The sequence below is a fragment of the Ptychodera flava genome, chromosome 7, assembly GCF_041260155.1.
Source record: "Ptychodera flava strain L36383 chromosome 7, AS_Pfla_20210202, whole genome shotgun sequence".
Taxonomy (NCBI): Eukaryota; Metazoa; Hemichordata; class Enteropneusta; family Ptychoderidae; genus Ptychodera; species Ptychodera flava.
Window position 1 is genome coordinate 6,080,778 of NC_091934.1, and position 16,960 is coordinate 6,097,737.

At 38.0% G+C, this 16,960-nt stretch overlaps 1 protein-coding gene across 7 annotated transcripts in view; it reads left to right on the forward strand.

Moving 5' to 3' along the window:
* The window catches only part of LOC139136648 (polyamine-transporting ATPase 13A3-like), an 84,937-nt gene that overhangs the window by 4,209 nt on the left and 63,768 nt on the right, over positions 1-16,960 (forward strand). For 2 of the 7 annotated variants that reach the window (XM_070704424.1, XM_070704426.1), the window contains exon 1: positions 11,931-12,061. The exons of 1 other annotated variant lie outside the window; for it this stretch is intronic. The gene's annotated coding sequence lies outside the window, so the exon portion shown is untranslated. Of the gene's footprint in view, positions 1-11,930; positions 12,062-16,266; positions 16,452-16,960 lie in introns of those variants that run through there. 4 more of the 7 variants (XM_070704419.1, XM_070704423.1, XM_070704425.1 and 1 more) reach the window with 4 other exon arrangements.

Consider the following 16,960-nt stretch of genomic DNA (forward strand, 5'->3'; position numbering starts at 1 on the left):
ACACTCAAGTTCACATGGCAGCAGGGCTCGATAACAGTTACGTGGTGACATTAGAGCGTATACTTGTCTCTGTTGATATGGTGAAATGGAAGTGAAAACTGGTAAGGGACTGGTCAGTTTCTTCGGCCGGGGGGGGGGGGGGCGGTGGATTATTTTTTGACGACGCCAAAAAGTGGCTGACCCCCCTATTCCAAATTTTGAAAACAGGGTGACCCCCCGCACGCGACGTCTGTAATATGTAATAATATAATACTGTAATATATATATATATATATATATATATATATATATATATATATATATATATATATTGTTACATGCAGAGGATACGAACAAAAAGGGTGAACTCAGCAGTTTACGTTTAAACAAAATTTATTACAAAAATAAAACTAATTGCTAAGTCAGGGATAGAGTACAAGCTTTAAAAGTGTACAGACTACTTATCTCAGCTGGGACGGCAAAGCTCCAGTCTCAGAGTTGTAACAGTCAGTCGGATGAATGAACAGTCCTTCGGCTTGCAGGCTTGTAGTTGCACAAAGTCCACAGTATAAATCCAGCGTTGACAGTGAAGGTCTTGAAAAGTCTTGAGAATGACTACTGCTGGAGTTTAGTAACACACAAGAGACACGATCCCAAAAGTCTGACTGGAAGCTGTGCACGTCCCTTTTATAAAGGCATATAAGAACAATCTAGAACTTTTATTGACATGCTAATTACTGTTCTAAAATTATCTCCCTTACACAACTAATCAACTTTCCAGAACATTCCAAACATGACTAATTGAATTCAAGGTTGTGAGGTCATCAAGGGCAGTGACCTTGAGAATGTTCTAGACTAATTGAACTCAGGTCATGATGAGTGTGTGGGGGGAATGACCTACATAACACACCCCCTCTTCAAAAAAGAAAATTTTTCAAAGAAAAATCTTTCTTTTACAAATGTAATCTTGAAAAGGATTTAAGTACTCAAATTTTGTTTTACTCTAAAGTAAAGTTTCTTGAAAGTGAACAACAATAAAATTTCTTGAAAGTGAACAACAATAAACTCTAAATACGAGAGAGACAGTCTGCAATTAAATTGTCTCTGCCTTTGATATGTCTAATGTCAAGATTAAACTCCTGTAACATTAAACTCCATCTTAGCAATCTCTGATTTTTGCCTTTAAATTTCTGCAGAAAAACAAGAGGGTTGTGATCAATATGAACCACTATTGGCTGATTTGAAGAAGTAACATAAACTTCAAAATGCTGTAAAGCTAATATCAAAGATAAACACTCTTTTTCAATTGTAGAGTAGTTTCTCTGAGATTTGTTAAATTTGCGTGAAAATAGCAAACAGGATGATCTATACCATGACTATCCTCTTGCAATAAAACAGCACCAGCAGCCGTATCACTAGCATCTACAGCTAATTTGAATGGCAAAGTGAAATCTGGTGCAGACAACACTGGGGCACTTTGCAGTATGGCTTTAAGTGTATCAAATGCCTGTTGGCATGCTCTGACCAAACAAACTTTACTTTCTTTTTAAGTAAGTTAGTCAAAGGCTCAGTAATTGTGGAGAAATTTGGACAGAATTTTCTGTAGTAACCAGCCATACCGAGAAAGCGCATCAGTTGTCGTTTGCAGTTTGGTATGGGAAAACTTGAAATGGCACTGATTTTGGCATCAACAGGTTTTACCTCACCCTGTCCTACAGTAGTCCGAGGTAAGTTACCCTTGCCCAACCAAACTCAGATTTGGCAAGGTTGACAGTCAACATTGCTTTGCTCAGTCTCTCAAAGAACTTCCGCATGAGCTTGATGTGTTCCTCCCAGGTGTCACTATACAGGACGACGTCGTCAACGTAAGCTGCACACCCGTCTAGCCCGGATATGACGTCGTTGATCATCCGTTGGAACGTTGCCGGAGAGTTCTTCATTCCGAATGGCATCACCTTGTACTGGAACAATCCGTCTGGTGTAACAAAGGCGGATATTTCACGAGCACGATCCGTCAGAGGGACTTGCCAAAATCCCTTCAGTAGGTCAAATTTTGTCACATACTTGGCTTTTCCACTCGGTCGATGCAGTCATCAATCCTCGGGATTGGGAAAGTGTCTGTCTTTGTTAAAGTGTTGACCTTCCTAAAGTCCGTGCACATACGATAACTGTGGTCTGATTTGGGAACAAGTATGCACGGCGAACTCCAGTTACTTTTACTGGGTTCAATAAAGTCATTGTCCAGCAGGTATTTGACTTCTTCCTGGAGATATTTCGCTTTTGTTGGATGTTGTTCCACTGGATTACTGTCGCAGACATCTTCGTTGTGATAGGTGATGTTTGTCCTCGTTGGAATGTCTTGGAACAAATGTTCATGGATTGGTTCTTTCAGCTGTTGTTGTTGTTCTGGCTGGAGGTGTGCCAACTTTGTAGACTCCAGCTTCTCCAGGATTTCTGAGTTCTGAAGCTTGACCGAGCCCAGCTTTGAGTTTAGAGTATTATCACTCAAGTCAGTTTCAGTATCACTATCTTCATAATGGTTTGAACTGACTGCACTGACAGGCTGAGTTATAGTAGGATTATCCCTATCAAAATATGGCTTAAGCATATTTATGTGACATAGCTGTTTTTGTTTTCGCCTGTCAGGTGTTATTATGATGTAATTTAAATCACTCAATTTCTTATCAATTAGGTATGGCCCAAAGTAACGAGCATGGAGTGGTTTGCCAGGAATTGGAAGTAGAACAAGAACTTTTTGACCTGGTTCAAACTTCCGTTTTGAGGTGCTTTTATCATATTTGGTTTTCATTGACTGCTGAGATGACTCAAGATTTTCTCTGGCTAATTCACATGCTTTAGAGAGTTTCGTACGAAAATCTGACACATATTGCAAAATATTCAGACAATCATCATCGTCTGATAGGAATTTCTCTTTAACGAGCTTAAGTGGGCCACGGACTGTATGTCCAAATACAAGCTCAAATGGGCTAAAACCAAGAGACTCTTGAATTGACTCTCTAACAGCAAAGAGCAAAAATGAATTCCTTCATCCCACTGCTTCTCTGTGTCAAAACAGTAGGTCCTAATCATGTTTTCAAAGTTTGATGAAATCGCTCAAGAGCACCCTGACTTTCTGGATGATAGGCGGATGACCTATACTGTTTAATGCCTAGCTGATCCATTACTTGTTGAAAAATACCAGACATAAAGTTGGAGCCTTGATCAGACTGGACGCATTTAGGGATGCCAAATAAAGTGAAAAATTTGACTAAAGCTCTCACTATAGTCTTTGTCTTTATATTTCTCAGTGGTATGGCTTCTGGGAACCGAGTTGATGTACACATTATTGTCAACATGTACTCATTTTCTGATCTTGTTTTGGTAGGGGCCCAACACAGTCTATGAGTATCCTACTAAATGGTTCTTGAAATGCAGGAATTGGCTGTAAAGGGGCCTTTGGAATGGTCTGATTTGGCTTTCCTACCATTTGACATGTGTGACAAGTTTTACAGAAATGTGTTACATCCTGCCTGAGATTAGGCCAATAAAAGTGACTGAGAATTTTATGATAAGTTTTCCTTACTCCCAAATGACCAGCCCAGGGCGTTTCATGGGCCAGGCGCAATATTTCAGCACGGTAGGGTTTGGAACCACAATTTGATGTTTTATAGCCCAATCGTCATCAACCAAAACGTCTGGAGGTCTCCATTTACGCATGAGAATACCAGATTTTGTATAATAGGAAACAGAGCTATCTGAAGTTTTATCTTCATCATCTACCCTGTCAAACAAAGACAAAATTCTGGGTCTTTGTGTTGTTCTGCAATGAGATTTGATCTAGAAAATGTCTGACTTTGGTCAGCAGTTTTACTGGAAGTTGCAAATCCACGAGGGATAACGGAATGATCCGTGTCAAACACCTGACTGAGAAAGGTGTCATTTAAGTCAACATCTGTGACATTATTTTTGAGAGTATTTTGATTCTCGGAAGTTTTCTTTGACATGGCTTGAGTAATAGCACATGAAGGAAATAAATCGGGTATCTCTTGTTCAATTGGCTCTGGATCCTGATCTAAAGTAGGATTATCAGTCACAAGTGGATTAGTAATGACCTTGTCCCCAGCAAGGTCGTTTCCAAGAAGAAGGTGAATCCCTTCAAAAGGCAAAAAAGGCCTAATACCTAAAGTCACAGGTCCAGAAACAAAGTCCGAAGACAAATAGACATTATGGAGAGGAACAGGAATAAAGTCATTGCAATCTACCCCCTTAATAAGAACTTTAGAACCTGAAAATGACTTTTCAGAAAACGGCAGGGTATCTGCCAACAAAAGAGACTGGGAAGCCCCGGTATCTCTTAAAATTTTGACAGGGGTAGCGGAAGAAAAATCACTAGAAAGTGATATAAACCATCATGAATAAATGGTTCGAAAATACCCATAATGCTATCTTGAGAAGAATTGACCTTGACCTCATTAATTGGGGATAAGAGGGGTTTAACCTCAGAAAATGTGTTGCACACATTATTAGACTCTAATTGAGTTGATGAAGAAATAAAGCCGGTTGGCTTAGATCCACTTTGACCACTTTGACCTTCACGTTTTCTTTTCAATTTGAAACAATCTGACATTAAATGGCCGTCTTTCTTACAATAATTACAAGAAAGTGTACCAAACTGTTTGTCAGAAGGAGATTGAGACTTGGGATCTGATGATGTGGAGTGTTACTTGAACTCTGTGAACTGTTGTCATTTGATTTCCTACTGTCCTTTGAGAAATTCTTGGATGAAAAGGAGGAGTTAAATTTACCTACATTGTTTCTGTAGAAAAGGACTGGGATGGTTTGCTGAGAAATGAAGATTTGTGGGTCAATGAATAATCATCGGCCAAACGTGCAGCAACCTCCAATGTATCTGCCTTTTGTTCATTGATAAACGTCTTGATGTCACTCCGAATGCACCTCTTAAATTCTTCAATCAAAACAAGCTGTCGTATTTGTCATAATTCTGACTGACCTTTTCCGAAGAACACCAACGATCAAACAGTTGTTCTTTTGTTCGAGCAAATTCAACATAAGTTTGATCCTTCACCTTCTCACAATCCCTAAATTTCTGACGATAAGCTTCAGGCACCAACTCATAGCCCTTGAGAATTAATTCCTTCACAGAATCATAATTTGAAGCCTGCTCTACTGACAACTGAATGTAAATTTCTCTGGCTTTACCCACCAAAGCACTCTGCAAAAGCATAGACCAGGACTCCTTAGGCCAATCCAGACTCTGAGCAATTTTCTCAAAATGAAGGAAATATTTATCAACATCCTTTTCTTGGAAAGGGGGAACTAACCTGAAATGCTTAGTGATGTCAAACTTGTCTGAAGGGAAGAATTTTCCTGACTGTCCAAGCTCTAAACGTCTCATTTCTAACTGCAGTCGGTGTTCTGCTAATTCTCTTTCCTTTTCTTTTTCCTCTCTTTCTTTCTCCCTTTGTCTTTCTTCCATTTGCAATTCTTTTTCTTTCATTTCCAATTCCCTCTCTTTCTGTCTTTCTTCCATTTCTAACTGCATTTGTATTTTTTCTTTTTCTAATGCCTGTCTCTCCTTTTCCATTTGTAATTCTTTTCTTTCATTTGTAATTCTTTTTCTTTTTCTAATGCCAATTTTTTTAGCTCGAAATCTGCCTGTATTTCTAATTCCAATTTTTGAGTTCGAAGGAAGACTCAGGCTCATAATCTTTTAAGGCAGACTCCTCAAAATGGCCAGAATTAACTAAATGTTTTGCAATCTTGAACTGTATTTCTCGCTTGCGCATAGATCTTTTGACATCTACTTTAAGGAAATTGGCCAGTGCTATGAGGTTGTCTTTTCTGAGGGAATTAAATGTGTCCTGATCAAGGTCATCCATAAATTCGTCTGGCTTGAATTCCGCCATGATTGAATTTCGCTGAGTTCACAGTATACAGTAGTTTTGAAAAGGCAGGCAAAATGTTGTCAAACGGCTCAAAATATTCGTATCCCGGACAAGCCCCCAATTTTGTTACGTGCAGAGGATACGAACAAAAAGGGTGAACTCAGCAGTTTACGTTTAAACAAAATTTATTACAAAAATAAAACTAATTGCTAAGTCAGGGATAAAATACAAGCTTTAAAAGTGTACAGACTACTTATCTCAGCTGGGACGGCAAAGCTCCAGTCTCAGAGTTGTAACAGTCAGTCGGATGAATGAACAGTCCTTCGGCTTGCAGGCTTGTAGTTGCACAAAGTCCACAGTATAAATCCAGCGTTGACAGTGAAGGTCTTGAAAAGTCTTGAGAATGACTACTGCTGGAGTTTAGTAACACACAAGAGACACGATCCCAAAAGTCTGACTGGAAGCTGTGCACGTCCCTTTTATAAAGGCATATAAGAACAATCTAGAACTTTTATTGACATGCTAATTACTGTTCTAAAATTATCTCCCTTACACAACTAATCAACTTTCCAGAACATTCCAAACATGACTAATTGAATTCAAGGTTGTGAGGTCATCAAGGGCAGTGACCTTGAGAATGTTCTAGACTAATTGAACTCAGGTCATGATGAGTGTGTGGGGGGAATGACCTACATAACAATATTCATGTATATATGTAATATATATATATATTTTACATACATTTATATTTTAACTGTCATATATATATATATATATATATATATATATATATGTAATATATATATATATTTTACATACATTTATATTTTAACTGTCATTCTTTGTTTTAATGAAATTGTTGGCATGTCAGTTGTAAGATAGGAATTTCAAAGTGTCAATCTTAAAGTTTGAATACAGTACATTTTGAATGAGCTGTGAATGTATTTCACACTTTCTATGCTTAACCAGATGTCCTGAAGTGTTGTACAGAAATGGATGTCAATCATTAATATCAAACAGGAAAAAGCAGTAAATCAAAAACTTTGATGGGTGTTAAGACTTGCCAGCCATCCAATTAAATCTCCTGAGGAACAATAGAGAGGCATTTTAGCCAAATCTGATGTGTGCAGAGTCTGAGATGACCTTTTCTTGTAACATTGATATTTGTGCATGTTGCTTTCTCATACTGAATTCTCAAAGAGAGAACAGAAAAGTATCAGGAATTTGTCATGCTTTTCATATGAAATGCAGATTTCATAATAGTACACTTTCACTTAGCAAACATCAAGATATCTCTGGCATATATCTCTGATTTATTAAAGTATGGCGCCCGAAGGGCGCGGAGAAAAATATGAAACATCCTGATATCTCTGATATATATGTCTTGTATATTAAAGTAATGAACAGGAAGGGTGTGCTGAAAAATGTCTGATATATTAAAGTAATGCGCTCGAAGAGCATGCTGAAAAATATTGAACATACATATATCTCTGATATATGTATGCCTGATATGTTAAAGTTGGGCATGCTGAAAAATATGTCTGATTATTAAAGTTACGCGCCCGAAGGGCGCGCCGAAAAATGCAACTGGATGAAATTTGTGGCTGACACGATGCATTTTAGGCAATGATGAGCCTGTGTCGAAATTCAAAACACACTGACCCCCCCTATTGGGCATTTCAAAAACATGGTGACCCCCCTATCACCAAAGTCAAAAACAGGGTGACCCCCCCCCCCCCATGAATCCCCGCCCCCCAGGCCGAAGAAACTGACCAGTCCCTAATGGACTGCGAATGCATTGTACTTGATAACATGTTCAATGAAAGTGCCATGTCATTTGCTGGCGTGATAGAAATTCGTGCCAAAGGGCGCCCCTAGTGGCCATACTGTAAAAACTGTTCATCTTTTTCTGGAATTTCAAGTCGCGGAAGCTATATACTGGAGATTATGTGATTTACGCTAACGAATGTAAACTTTCATACAAAATCAACCGATATATTTTTACAATGTATGTTATTTGTCTGAAGATTATTATACATCCGAGACCGATGTGAGAATGTACACTTACATTTCCGAGCACAGGAGCTCAACTTGACGTCGAACACTGGTAAATTTAGCTTCCTGGAAATGTTGCTCTCCTATCTACAATTAAAGCAGCTACACGTGATGTAATATATGTTTTACAGTGTTCACAGGAGCAATAGTTGTTTTTTGTTTTAATATATTTTCAGCGATTGTTTTGTTTTATAAAATAGATAATTTTCCTATTCTTCTCAAAAGAGTATGTTGAAATAAAGAGGCTCAGTATTGCAGACTCAAAGCCTTGTGTACCATATGTAATCAAGCCGTCGGTGACAAGGGTGGATATCAAATACCTAAACATTTTGTTGTCGAGTTGAACATGGGACGTGTCAACGTGACCACGGTAGTAGAACTGCCATGATGCTGTACATGGCAGACAGAAATACATTAAAAGCTATGCATGTAACGACTTAGGGGCGTTGACCACACAGCCGTCATGAATATATCAGTACTCTATAAAGTCTTTAAATACTTTGCAAGTGAGTGGCTTTCGTTAGTTATCAAGAAATGGGCAAATTACGAACAGTATTTGGAACGCTGTTTGCTCGCTAAATAATCCGAATATTCTTGATGCCATGCATTGTGCACTGCCCTCGTTTATAGGTGAGGTCGATTTTAATTTACGACAGTGCGACATTAATCGACCAGGGAACTGGGCGCGAAATGACATAGCCAAGTCGTTTAACCCTCAAAGGCCAAGGCATTCAAAATCAACGTCAATTATAACCAAGGTACCCAGAGGATCACCATGACACATGCCACTGTCTCAAACACTTTGTCCATCAGGTCAAGTCTGTGCAAATTATCATGTTCAAGTGTGTATTTACGACATGTCGGTGTAATTCATGTTAGGTATGTTTCAGAACCTTCATACGGTTATTATATAAGTCTATCGAATGTTTATTTGAGATATACTAACCATTAGAAAATTTAACCAAGTTGATCTGAATAAACGTATTATGATTTATAAAACTTTTACCGAGTACAGTAACAGTACAAGTATACCTTCCATGCTGCTTGTCAGCGCGTTGTACATCATCGTCGATACCAGTACTTGGTCTCACTCATTTCATTTGAATTTACAGCCTTACTATTGGAGTCATTGACCTTTTCCCCAGCGACCGTCTTTGAGTTGATTTTCATAAAACATGCAAAGTCGAATCCCTTTTGTTAATTTGTTGATATGTAGGTCGATCTTCTAACGGATTTGTGATCAAGTAGAGAATCATCCGATGTTTACATGAATGAATGTGATGCCTTCTCTCTCTCGCTGACATTAATCATGTCCCTGCAAACAAAGACTTCCTCTGCCCTGACAAACGTCTATGAAGATAAGCCAGCATTATCGATATCAGACAAGTGCTTTCATTTCTCTTGAAAGAATGCTTGTTTGGATTTTCAAGGGATTTAAAAACAAACTCGACTGGAAATGACATGATACGCCGATGACTGTTGTTATCATCAATAAGCTTATCTGTCCCAGCGTCGAATGACTGAAGGACGTATACATGTCACAGCAGGCACTGACCAACTCATAAAGATTTATGTTTAAGATTTACAAGAAGATCGTGTCATCATCTATGAGTATCGGATTATTGTCAACGAATTCTGCAATAATTGTCGCTTACGAGTACGAGGTTCATAACTTTGATTACCCAATGCAGCTGGCTAATTTTCTTGTTCGTAATATGTCCTCAATGCATTGTCTATTAAGACTGAGATAAAACATTATATATACACCAATGCCTTAAGCTTAAGTCTTTTTTGGATCGGCATGCTCTACACACAGAACACTCTTAAAGTTCAAATGTCGTTATCACACTTGTCACTTACCAAGTTCAGGATTTTCAGTCGATTTTCGATTCCCCATCAAATAAATAAATACAAAAAATACAAACTGCAAACCAGTTTGCTTACTAGCAGCCCCGAATGAACGCTATCAAGCATGATTCAACGAACGCTACATCTTGATTTTAAATTTTCGAAGTTCTGTCACAACAATGTGATACTAGTATTAATAGGTCAAAGCACGTATACACTGAAAGATACTGAAACAAGTGATAATGTCACTTGAGATATACAATCTATGCCGACTGTAATGAGTTCATTAAATGATAACGCCCGAGTCAAGAATAAGTTTAGGTAAACGATACAGAGAAACTTGGATCTAAAACTCAATGCAATGCGAATTTGAAATTGTACACCTATTCGAATATTAAATTGAACGAGTTCATGGCAAGTTCATCATGATAAGAGATATCTGAAATTTACATTGACTGGATGTTGATTGTTGACCTTGCAACATGTGATGTTTACCAAAGAATGTTATTTATGTGTGAAATCAATATCACTGTCGCGAAGTGAAGCCCTGGAACTGTAGATCTCTATGTAACTGACGGCCTGTTTAACGTTACCGTAGACGTTCGCAGTATCACATGTCGTAAGACGATGTGAAAGATAAAGCATGCTACTATTTTGCTGGGAATGCTGTCGAAGTACACGGCATTTTAGGGTTACAGATTATTATATTTTCGCTAGTAAACCTGTATGTCGACTGCCGACAAATAGCCATGGATGAATCAGTAAATTTTGATGCTTGTTATTCAGTTTACATCAATTGGCTCCGACTTATTTCAAATGCTTGCAGTCGCAAGTGAAATATACCAAATTCAAGAATTTCAAAATCCTTCAAATACCCCCCGGGGCATTGCCATCAAACACGCATTTAACTTTGTGAGCCGACAACATTTCTCTAATTTTAACAGGACTATTTAAGATACAACAATACTCAGCGTATTCGATTTGTACGCTGTGCTTGTTTACATCAAGACAAGAGTACATTCGATGTACAGTGATATCACAGACTTTTTAACACGCTATATACCGAATCAAAAGCCTTTCGCTGTCATTACTACGATTAGGAAAGTTTCATGCGATAAATAGAGTTATACAATGATCGGTGTTGTCATCAGTCACCAAGTTCAAGTTGCTACTGTTGTGTACCATACATGCCTCTGCCAGAGTTACAGTGATATTCAAGGACCTTAAATCAAGGATTCCTAGTTAATTTTATCGGCTCTTTTACAAGAGCCAGTAAAAATAATGACTTTTCCTTAATAAAAAAGAACAAAAATTACACAACAATTATAGTCATTCTCTCTAAATTAACAACGTACGAAAATTTGTATTTTTGTAAGTACAGTTTTTATTTGCAGAACCAGCGAAATCCCCAGCAAACAAAGTTTAAAGTCTTTGTAATTCGGTTTTGTGTCGACAAAACAGGTCACTTAAGTTTCATGATCAAGGCGATGTAAAGCGATGAGTCATTTATTGAGAAATTCAAAACTTGATGCAGCATATTCACGTGTACCTGTAAATCAAAAATAAAAAAGTGAAACCTTGACATTGGTGACCGTACATGTGGGACAACTATGAAAGGGTCAACAATAAAATCAGCAAGGGTTTTGTAAACTAATAAAAAAGTGTTTACAGGGCAGTGAATGACATCGTCCTAATCCTTTGCATTAATTTGACATTCGTTTACGGATAATGTAGGCGACACGTTGGATCAATATGTAAACTCACCAATCCGGAAAAGTCTTGATCACTTTCAATGTCACAAGAATTATGACCGTATCCTTTGATATGAAGTGCAGCTCGTTTTCGACTGAGACATACTATTCCATATCTGTCGGTACATACCAATATTTACAGGGGTCCACTAAAAGTGGTGTCATCTGGTATTTAATTAAATCATCGACAGGCAATCAGTTAGTATAATCACTAATAGAACATTTGTACTTATTTTTCCTGGTCGTCTGGTCCAAGAGGAAATCTGCAGTTCTCTTATACGTCACGGTTCATAGTGGAGCCGACTTTAGATTTCTGTTCCTACCCTACAAGAGATTTTAGAATCGCCCAAAAGTTACGGACATGTTGTTAACTGTTGCTAAAGGTCACAATAAGATTCATGTATCATCAGCAATTCTGTTGAACTCGCCTGATGTAGTTGATTGCTTTTGACCTACAGTTTCTTCCACCTTCTTTTTTTCCTGCACATCTGACCAAGAAAGAGGATTCTCTGTGAGAGCAAGGTGAGTGAATTTCAAAACATTTACTTATGCCGGGGATTAAGATGCAAGCCCCAGGCTGAAAAAACTTAAACGGACGAATGTTCGCATTGGGTCAAATTATTTTCAAACGTCCATACACTTCGTGATTTTTATTCGTGGTCAAAATGAAAATTCTCTGCCGTCTTATAATTTTGAAAAGTATTGTCGCTCTTAAAATATTTAAATATGTTAATTATAAAAATTAAACCCTGTATACATTAGCAATTAATGTTTCAGAGCATTCCCGTAAAATCATGAAAGGACTCTAAGATTGACCTATTTTCGGCATTAGGTTCAGCACCCTTGACGAAAATTCTAAGTAATGCTTGTGTCTTTGTAATATGAAAACGGGTGAGATTATCCATATTGTATGTATTTGGAACTTTTTACAAGTTTTTATTCAAGCGTTGGGTTTGAAATCGTAGAATCATCCTTTTAAATACCGAATGTAAATCCCTGATATAACTGGGTATTTATCAACGCGTAATTTTTTTTCACATGATTTACGAAAGCAGCGGGACGCTGACTAGATTCGGTCTCTTTCAGCGCCGGGGGGCAAGGCAATACCTCAACTTAACCCTTTCAGCGCTGTTATTTTCTCCCGTCAAAATTTTAGTGCAAAATTTTACCAAGTTTTATGAATTCTTCTGTAAGTTTTTGATAATTTTGGACAAAATGGACAATTTCATTGGCTACAGTTTTTTCTAAAAATTTTGGCAAAAATCTGAGAAAAATTGACATGGGTTTATTTTATGTAGGGACAAAAATAGACTTTGGCGTTGAAAGGGTTTTTAAAGTCAATGTGTGATAGCGTATTGACAAGTAATATTATCAGCAAAGGTAGCCTAATTAACCTTGAAGATAAGTCAAAATGATGTCCAATGTCTGCATAGCGAAAGTAGCTGAGAGAAATCTAAAATCGTTGCTGATCAAACATCTCCAAATCTTGTTCAGAACTAGAATAACAGAGGCGTGTTATATTTAGTCACGAACACTGCCTGAGTTTCCTTTGTTGAAGAGTCCAACAGAGCGTCCCGGTTGAAAGTTTATCATTGTACAGTTGTGGAAAAGACTCAGCCAGCTATGACAAATATATTAGCGTACTTATCAATCAACTGTTAACTTCGACAAGATATGTAGTGACCATCTGTCATAACCTATATGCCCTAACTTCATGAAATGAGTGAATCTAATCTGGTGATGGCATATTCTACGACACGCAAGGAAAGCCGCCAACTGTGCTCATTAATTTTTATTAATTCATTTAACGCACTGTGAACCAGAAATCGATGTCACGCCTCGGCCTGAGTTGTTCAATAATTTATGGCGTCAAATCACCTCTCTCCTACTGCTTAAAATGACAACCTAATAATTCGATGACGTAATTTCCTGACTTATTTTCGCGGTCTACAGTAGTTACTTTTAAAGGCGGTGTTTGTCGTAATGAGGCGAGGCACAGTGTCGCAAACTCCTTGTTGTCGTTCAAATGTCCGAAACTTTTATTTGTGCGAGTATATCACATATCATCATGCCCTAAAAACGTCACTGAATCATGTCTGTCTTTCACGGTAATTGACAATTATCTAGGCCGAAATGTACAAGTAAGTAGTGGAAATGTCAGACAGATTTGCAACAAGTCAAAATCATGGACAGTAATAATCTAAAAATCGGGACATCAATTTTGAAAGCAAACCTTGACTTTGACATATACATTAAGAAACCATATATATGTAAGGAACATGATGCACATTCTTCAGGACTCGACGAACTTAAACCACAGAGTTTCAGCGTGACGATGTCAAGCCCGCACGTTTCCTATCTTTTACTAAAAGTTCTGAATAAAGTCTGTACAATTGTCGCAATGCTTATATCTTCGCTGAGCTATAGAGGTTGCAACGAGTGATCGTTCTATCTAAACCTTAATTTTTTGCAGTCTATGTTAATTTTGAAAGATTACTGTAAAGAGTTTTGGACTTGAAGTTATCTACCTTCATTGCAACAGCATGATTACGTATATGAAGCTTGTTTAAGAGATTTTAAGGCTTGAGTTTGTGTTCAACATTATGTTAATTTACATAAAAAGGGAGCAATGACTGCTGTTCGATAAGATTTTTATAATTTTGTGCTGGGAAAAATACCTTTCGTTCTTGCCTCCCGTGAAGTATACCGAAATAGAAAATGTCAAATTTTGCTAGCATAATGCATTGGATTTCATTACCTTATTATTGTCTGCAATTAAATTCAAGTCCGGACAGAGTTTCCCGTATCGACAATGGCAGTTTGGATATGATATATGTATATATACAGGTTCTTTTGACAAATTGATCTATATATCCGTTTTGACATGGCTTCAGCCTGAGGAGCAGAGAAGGAGAGGACAAGACATAAAACTTGAAATTACAGCTTATGTTGCTCAAAGGAAAATCGAACCTGGGTTTTCTTTTCATGTCATTTTAGTAAGATTTCACCATTCTTGATAATGGTATACAAGAAACATATCATATTAAAATTTGATTTGCTGATACTTCGACTGAATTTTGTTTCTTAATGACTGTCACTGTCATCATGGGCTGTGTGCAGAAATTTCAGAACGTTCAACAGGCATTGGTGTGTTACAGAGAAATGTACACGATTCGGCTCCACATGTCGCATATAAATTACTTTCTACTCGTAAAACACATAAGATAAAGCGTGGGTGAATGAATGTTCATGTATTCTTTTTTAGATGCAATATTGTGCGGCCTTTCTGAGATTAATTTCTTTTACATTTCTGCGATTTGAAAACTTGATGCATCATGCATATCGTATGAGTGATTAAGATCCATCTTTTTAAATTTAGAAGGCCGCTTATAGCTTGAAGTATTAAAGTATTGACTTGAACCGTTTCAGTGTTTTAGAAAAAGTTCGGAGATGAAACACAATCGCGTAACATTTTAGCAGCAGTTTTGGGGGAAGAATAACATTCCCATATGTTTTGGAGCAAAATGACATCACTCTCCGCTCGTGTGTGCCACTAGGGATGAAATAACTATCATTTAATTTAGCTGCAATTGTTAGCGTGTCTTCCAGTATTTTTGTGTGTGTTGGTAAAAATACAGGTTCTTGTTCTACTCGCAAAATCATACCGAAATGGCTTCAGTTCGACTGGTGCTGAGCCTGTATGTGTGTAGTGTCTCATCTTACTGTTGACGTCTGAATTCCGCTACCGACCGGATTTAATTCGTCCACAGCAACATTGCTCATTGTACACTAAGTGTTGTATTGGCAACGCAACGCTAATTGCACTTTAACGTATAGATACGAGGGGTAGAAACAGCAAACACATCTGTCGTCTAGAACCAAATAATGAACATATTGTCAAAAAGTCACAGGTATTGTTCCGCAAAGCGCCCTCCTCCGGGTTGAAAACCCGAACCCTGCCTGTGACTGACCTTCTGTTCTGATTGTTTCGAGTTGCTCAACCGACGTGTCCCCAACACCGACAGGGTCTCGACCCCAAAGTGACCCTCCATGATAGAAGCGTATCCTCGAGGGAATCAAACAATAACACAAACAAAAACACCGAACAATAGAATAAACATAGACTATTGTGTCCCAAAGATTATTTCACATGACGTAAAAGAGTAGAAAACAGCCGTGCCAAGAGACAGATCATTGACATTTTATTGACACAATCGTTTTGCGTATCTGTCAGTGAATTTATCTATAATGGCGCATCAGATAATGTGCTATACGCTTAATGAATGCATTCGTCACGGACAGCATTCGCTCCTCTGCTGCTTTTAGGCTACAACGCCCTTTGTTTTTGTAAACATCGCCAACCATAAAAAGTAGGTCGAAACGTTATCGTAGTATTTGCTGGCTCATCACATTACAGTGTTAAACCTATGCAGATCTTAAATCGTCAGTGTAAAAAGAACATGTGTTCTCTTGCAGAGCAATATAGGAGACTCCGAGTGATGCGAAAACGTAGTACACAAACTTTGACGATTTCATCTCCGTGTGAAAATGTTTTTTTTTTTTAATCATTGTTGATTTCACGAAACAAGGGTCATGTCCGGCCACAGTGCGCAGTCAACCAGTCTTTACGACCCAACTGCGCTCCCTCACCTCTTTGACCCGACAGCGCACACCTATTCAGAAACCCTGGCTTAGAATGTTAGTATTGTTGTTGGCTAAGTCGCCTTAAGTCCTAATGTGTCTGAAAGAAACAACAATATGGCGCACCTCTGTGATCTGACCTCAGTATTCATACTGTAGGTCAGCGTTTGACGCCGTGCGGTATATCCAACGACTCTTCCATATTTACCGTCTGAAGACAACAACGACCAAAGTCCCATGCGTAGACAACATTTTCCATGTCCTAGGAAAGGTAAGTTCTACATTTCAGTATTTCGCTGTCGTACCTTCGGAGATCGAGCAATACAACATGATCGATCCAGAATGCAACCAAATCTCCGTTTCTCAATTGTTTTAAAGCATAAGCAATTCAACGCTATACTTCTTGACCGCTCAACTTTCCCCCAGAAAGCGACCGCCGGTTGTATCTTGATTGAACTACTGTACACCAGCCTTGTGTTTGGCTTTGCATTTTGCTTTCCCACTTGTAATCGAAATATCACATTGCTACGTAACTAGTAGACACTTCATCAACTACGAACAGTGTACACATCCACGTTTAAGGTCACATGACTAAATTACACGTAATGATTACATTCAGATCTCATGATATACAATAGACAGACATTGATGGATATAGCTTTGAACTTAGTTTTACAGCCGTTCAGCACAATACATGCATAAAGATATCTTTATTTTCATTGGTAACTTTGCGTGTACTGTTTCTGTAAATTGCTCAGACGAACAAGAAATGACACTTAC